Consider the following 6,982-nt stretch of genomic DNA (forward strand, 5'->3'; position numbering starts at 1 on the left):
AAAACAAAATAGGGATTCTTTCCAGTATAAGTTGCTTGATGTTTTAAAATGTAACTGTAACAAGTGAAGGCATTCCCATATTGTTTATATAGACTTCTCTCCAGTATGAGTTGTTCCATCTCTGTGAAGGTTAGAGACATAGTGAAGGCATTTCCACATTGCTTACAATAAAAGTGCTTCTCTGCAGCATGAGTTTTTTTATGTTTTAGAATGTAACTGTAACGTGAAGGCTTTCCCACATTGCTTACATTCATAGGACTTCTCTCCATGATGAGACCTTTCATATCTTTAAAGACCAGAAGAAGTAGTGAAGGCTTTCCCACATTGCTTACATTCATAGGGCCTCTCCCCAGTATAAATTCTTTCATGTCTGTTAGTTCATCAGACACAGGGAAGGCTTTCCCACATTACTTACATTCATAGGGCCTCTCTCCCGTATGAATTTGCTTATGTCTCTGAAGGGAAGTAGAAAAAATGAAGGCTTTCCCACATTGTTCACATAGATAAGGCCTCTTGCCAGTATGAGTTTGTTCATGTGAGTGAAGGTGAGTGGACCTAAAGAAGGCTTTCCCACATTGTTTGCATTCATAGGGTTTCTCTCCAGTATGAGTTTGCTTATGTATTCGATAGGAAAATGAATGAATGAAGGCTTTCCCACATTGTTTACATTCATAGGGCTTCTCTCCTCTATGAATTTGTTTGTGTATTTGAACATAATAGGAACTATTGAAGGATTTTCCACATTCTGCACATTCACAGGGATTCTTTCCCATATGGCACTGTTCATGTGAGCGAAGTAATCTGGCTATGAATCAAAGGCTCTCCCACATTGCTTACATCTATAAGGCTTCTCTCCAGTACGTAATTGTTCATGTATGTGAAGGTAAGCACAAGTAGCGAAGGCTTTCCCACATTGTTCACATTGATAGGGCTTCTCTCCAGTATGAGTTCGTTTAGTATGTGAAGATTACTAGAACTAGTTAAGGCTTTTCCACACTGCCTACATTTGTAAGACTTCTCCCCAGTATGACATCATTCATGTACATGAAGGTGATGTGAACTACCAAAGGCTTTCCCACATTGTTTACATTCATAGGGCTTCTCTCCAGTACGAATTCTTTTATTTCTCTGAAGATAAGCAAAACACTTGAAGGCTTTCTCATATTGTTCACATTGATAGGGCTTCTTTCCACTATGAGTTTGTTCATGTGTGTGAAGAACAGAGGACCTAATGAAGGTTTTCCCATATTGCTTACATTCATAGGGCCTCTCCCCAGTATGAGTTTTTTTATGCACTTGAAGGTAATAGGATGTATTTCAGGTTTTACCACATTGTTTACATTTATATGGGTTCTTTCCTGTATGGATTGGTTGATGTGAGTGAAGCTGACTGGATGAAGCAAAGCCTTCTCCACATTGTTCACATCTATAAGGCTTCTCTCCAGTATGTATTTGTTCATGTACATGAAGATAATTAGAAGTAGTGAAGGCTTTCCCACATTTATAGGGCTTTTCTCCACTATGAGTTCTTTCATGTTTTTGAAGGGTATTGTAACAAGTGAAGGCTTTCCCACATTGTTTACATCCAAAATGTTTCTCCCCAGTATGCAATTGTTTATGTATTTGAAGGTGAGAAGAACTAGTGAAGGCTTTCCCACATTGTTCACTTGTGTAATGTTTCTCCCAAGTATGAGTTTGCATGTGTTTTTGAAGGTAATTTGACTTATTGAAGACTTTTCCACATTGTTTACATTCATGGGCTTCTCTCCAGTATGAGTCCATTCATGTGAATGAAGCTGACTATATATAGCAAAGCCTGTCCCACATTGTTTACTTCTATAAGGCTTCTCTCCAGTGTGAGATTGTTCATGTTGGTGAAGATAAGAAGAAGTAGTGAAGGTTCTCCCACATTGTTCACACTGATAGGGCCTCTCTCCAGCATGAGTTTGTTTATGTATTTGAAGGGAAGAGGGATGAGTGAAGTCTTTTCCACATTGTTTACATCTGTAAGGCATCTCTCCAGTATGAGTTCGTATGTGTATCTGAAGGTATTTTGAGCTAGTGAAGGCTTTCCCATATTCCTTACATCCATAGGACAACTCTGCATTATGAGATTGTACATATTTTTTAACACACTTGGAACAACTGAACTCTTTTCCACATGTCAGACATTCATAAGGTTCATTTATAGTGTATGTTGTCAGTTGTCTTTGAACACTTGTGAGAGAAATTAAAAATGTTCTGTTTTGTTTACATTCATAAGGCTTCCCTTCACACTCTTTTTTTCTCATGTGGATTGCTTATAGAATGAGGTATGATGTGCCTTAGATCTCTCCAGGAGTTTGTGTTGTGATCATCAATGTTCTGGCTTTCCCATCTGACTCCTACAGAAGCCAGGTTTCTAAGGACTTCCTGCATCACATCTCTGTGGAGATTCTTCTGGGAAGGATCCAGCAAAGCCCACTCCTCCTGGGTGAAGTTCACAGCCACATCTTCAAAGGCCACTGAGGTCATTTCCTGCCTTCTGGGGAGTCCTGACTTCCTTCCTGTGGATCTCATAGCAGCTGCAGTTCACAGGGAGACAGATCTCAGCCAGAGCCACTTGGGCCTCATACAACAGAGAAGACACAGTCCTGGAGATGGATTCTGAGCTGTGCTAGACAGAGCCCAAGTCAGTGACACTCAGCAGATGGAGGAGGAGCAGCCCTCTCAGCTCCAAGGGAAGTTCAGAGGCAGAGCAACCGTCTGTGGACTCCGTGGTCACATGGCATCCTCACAGGGGACCTCATGGGAACAGCAGCGCACTGTGGCTAGAGACTTCCAGCAGAGGACGAGGGGCCTCTAATAACCCTTTTAAAGTTATATTTATTCTTACGTGATTGGTACTATTATGCTAAAAACATAACCCCAATGAAGGACAAATACATAACTGTGGTCCTTTAAACATCTCCCTAATGTAAGAGGATTTTTCACATTCTTGTACCAGATCCACTTTATATTTATTTTATTTTTGAGACAGGGTCTAACTAAATTTCTCAGGTTGTCCTGAAATTCTTCCATCACAATTTCTTGAATAGATGGGGTTACATGCATGGCCCACTGTTTCCTGGATATTGGAGTCACTTTAAAATTGTCAGAAGTACATATATTTAGCATCTTATAGAACCACAGTCTACTGTGTTTAATGATCCTTTTACTTTCAATGTCATAAACTCTGCATTAGTATTAACTTAAGCATATACAGAGTGCTTACCTTTTGCCAGGTGTTAGCAAATAGCTATAAGTATGGCATGTTCCCTCTCAAATGTGGAATTTTTTTTAAAAAATTACTTTAATGTAGAATAGGGATTATTAGGGACTGGGAAGGGATCAAGAGAAATGGAAGAAGAGTGGATGGATGTGACCAATATACTCCATATGTATATATGGAAATATAACATTAATTCATCCCCAATATATACACTTTAATATGTGCCAATAATTAAATCAATTTTAAAAGCATTACATATGCAAAGATGAATAAAATCCATTTTTTTCTCTCTCTCTCCTTTAGGAGCAGGCACAGAATTCTACAACCCTAGAGTTCCACCTAGAAAGAGAACAGGGTTATGGAAAAATTCCCCAGCTTGGAAAGCCTTCAGGAGACCAGAACCCAATCTAGTTTACTAGGGCTGCTGAGAAGAATTCTTAAAGGCACAGAAATGACTTCCACATGGATAGGATTGGAGACTTCTGTCAAAGCACCTGTCTGGTCTTGGCAGCCCCAAGCTGCAGATGAGGTCCTCATCTGCAGATGAGGTCCTTGTCCCAGTAGATTAGTAGATGCAAAAGAACAGAAGGGAAGAAGAACCTTTTGGAGGCCCCGTAAGGGGCATTTCCACAGCCCGCTCCTGCTTTCTTGGTCTCTGAAACCCATTTTCATTTCTGATCCACTGTCCCATGCTGCCATCCCAACATAGGAGCCCTGCAGGTTCACACCTTCCTCAGTTGGGTTGGAAAGGCACAGGGTGAAGTGATGCCCAGATCTTCAGCCTGGAATATGTCTTGGCCCAGGGACACTTTCCTTTCTGTACCTTTCCTTTTCTAGACATTTAAGAAGTTTTGCAAATTAAATCAACTTTATTTGGTCTATAATAACATAGTGATATTTGTCTTAATTGGTTTTATGGATTGTGAGGGAATATTTCTCAATGACATTTTATTCCCTCTTCAAAAAAAAAGAAAAAATAATAAGTAGTCATTTCATGAATTTATTCAGTTAGTTGTTAAGTAGGAGAGCAAAACACACAGTGAATGGGGAAACATAAGCCCCCTTTTTGTCCGATTGCCTTTAGGGTAAGCCCTGACTTTTGCCTTCCCATTCCCAACTTATCTGTTACCAGCACTAGCTTCTTCCTTTGGCCCTAGCTACAATCCTATCCCTATCTTTCAGAATCCCTTAAGTGAGTTCTCGCCACACCTATCATTGAAAGTACATAATTTGTTATGGAAAATTGAGATTTCCCCATTTATCTTGTTTTATTTAGAGTGAGAAAACTAGAGGGCCATTAGGAAAGGCAGAGGTTGGAACATGACAAAAGAGCCCCTCTCAAGAAAGAAGGAACTTACTTCCATGCTGAGGATCCAAGGTGGCTGCATCCCTGCTCTATGTATGCCCTGTCCAGTCACCTGCCATTTGCCACTGTGGAGCTCTGGACTGTTCTGATGCTGAATGCCCTTAACTGTCCACACCCCACCAAATAGAGGACAAGGACTTTGGGTTACTTCCCCCAACTTTGCCCCCTTTCAGCAGAAAGTAGCTCGGAGATGTCATTGCCCACTTTCCATAGAAATGGAGGCTAGAAATTGACAGTGGGGAAATGTAACAGGGGTTCATTTGAAGCTTTGACTATATCCCTTGGGGCTTTGAAACTTACTTTTTTTTTTCTTTTGCCCAACCCTTTTCTCCCTGATCTTCTCCCTAATCTTTTTTCCTAACCTTCTTTTCCCTGATCTTCTCCTTCCTGATCTCTCCTCCCTAATCTCATTTTCTCTGAATCACCTCTATAAAAGCCCCCTGTTCCTGCTGATGGGGAGGATCACAGCCTTTGGGATAGGAGACCCCTATGTTTCTCCTTTACTAGCAAAACAATAAACCTTTTCCCTTTTTCTTGAATGCATTTGGATAAATGGACTCTACTTTTTTCCTGCCATTAGATGTGAAAAGACAAAGATCTCCCATTGCTAATTACTGTTCTAGGTTTATGAAAAGGTGTTTTAGAAAATAGAGAAAAATATTTAAAGCCATAGTAGACAGTGACAAATCATGGTATCTTTTAATCACTAAAGGCCACTGAAATTAAAATGATGTTACTGAGATGTAAGTTTTCATTGCCTAAAATAAAACTTTATTTCCCAACACCATCAAAACCCCCAAGTATACCCAAATATTTGAAAGGATGGATGTTGGAGCACCAGGGTACCAACAACAAGCATTTCTGACTGATCCAAAGCAGAAATCAAAAATGCAGAGCTCCGTTTATACTTCCCTGCCTAATGGCACATAGAAATCACAGCTCTTCATACCTCACCAAGCAAAGATCTTCTCTTCCTTTTTCTAAAATGGTGGCTGGTGTGCTGCAGGGTCTGGTTTGTGAAAAGAAAATAGAAAAGGCTTTGCCCTATAGGCCCGGGTCATGTTGGCTGTGGTTTTTAGTCTACTAGTACTCCATGGTGTGGTCCATTTCTGTGGGCTTCACCCGAGGGCTGGTTAGAACTCCTGGTTAGAACTGCACTTCCACCTACTGAATCAGAATCTCTTTTTAAAGTATGGGCTGGTCATTCCTTTTTGCATTAGAGTTTGAGGAGCACTCTGCAAATCGGGTCCTGGAAGTTCAGAAACAATTTTCCAAGGGTGCGAGGTGAGGGGAACCTAGCTCAGTACCTCTGAAGCAGATGGCACCCTCACTGCTCTACCCAGAATGATTCTGAAAGCCACAGTGCAGCCCCCTGCTCAGTAGCTACCCAACTGCCCTGAAGACTGAGGCCAATTGAAGCCAGAGTCGCCTCCTGGAGACACAGTAATCTCAGGTGACTGTGCCTGAAGTATAAAGGGGCAACCATGTTTGCAGTTCCAGAGGCTACGGAAGACCAGGACAGCATCTAAGATCTAGGAAAGCTGTGCTCCTCCTGCCCCAGCCCAGAGGCAGTCAGGGGAAATCTGTGGTCCCAGCTCAACCACCACAACTATGTGGCTTGGGCAGAGCCCTAGGACCACCTCCTACAACCATGCTGCACAGAGCCTGCCTGTGACCTGAGGGAGGGCTTCCTCCCTGCCTTTAGGAGCACAGCCAACTGGAAATTTCCCCATGGGACTCTCCTCTTTCTTTTTCTCCCTGTTGGCCCTGTCTCTCCTTTCTCCATATGAGAGCTGTTACATTTTGTCATCAGGAATTATTTTGGGACCAACTGTCTATGATATTCATACTTAAATTGGAATATTTTGCTTCTTGGTCAGATTTATTTAAAATTTGAATCTGGAGATAGATAGATCCTTGTGTGAAAATAAAAATTTTTAATATGAATGAATGTCAAGTTTTTGTTTGTTTGTTGGTTGGTTGGTTGGTTTGTTGTGGTACTTGTCCTAACAAGGAATGTGGTGCTCTACTATAGTAGGGGAAAATGAGGCAAGGCACCAAAGACAGCAGGAAACAGTTTTATTTGGCTGCAGCCAGGTTCAAAGGGCACAGCTTTTGCTGTAATCAATTAATCCCCCGAACCCTGAGTTCAAGGAGTTTCAGAATTTTATACCCAGCATGTAAGGGGAGGGGCTCAGAAGTTCACAGTCTGCAGAAGTTCATAAAAGCAGCTTTTTCTTTCACTGTTCTGGGCAAGTTAACTCTTCAAGGACAACACCTGAGAAGGGGAGAGCTTCTTCTCCCCTTTTTTTCCTCCCCCTGCCAGCTGTTACCATGGAGCCCATTTGTAACTTTTCTTAAAAATG

General features: G+C 41.4%; 1 pseudogene; it reads right to left on the reverse strand.

The window, feature by feature from the left end:
• Positions 1 to 1,032: 1,032 nt before the first annotated feature.
• LOC139705915 (zinc finger protein 709-like) lies at positions 1,033 to 1,701 on the reverse strand (annotated as a pseudogene).
• Positions 1,702 to 6,982: the final 5,281 nt, after the last annotated feature.

Source organism: Marmota flaviventris, chromosome 5 (assembly GCF_047511675.1).
Source record: "Marmota flaviventris isolate mMarFla1 chromosome 5, mMarFla1.hap1, whole genome shotgun sequence".
Classification (NCBI taxonomy): Eukaryota; Metazoa; Chordata; class Mammalia; order Rodentia; family Sciuridae; genus Marmota; species Marmota flaviventris.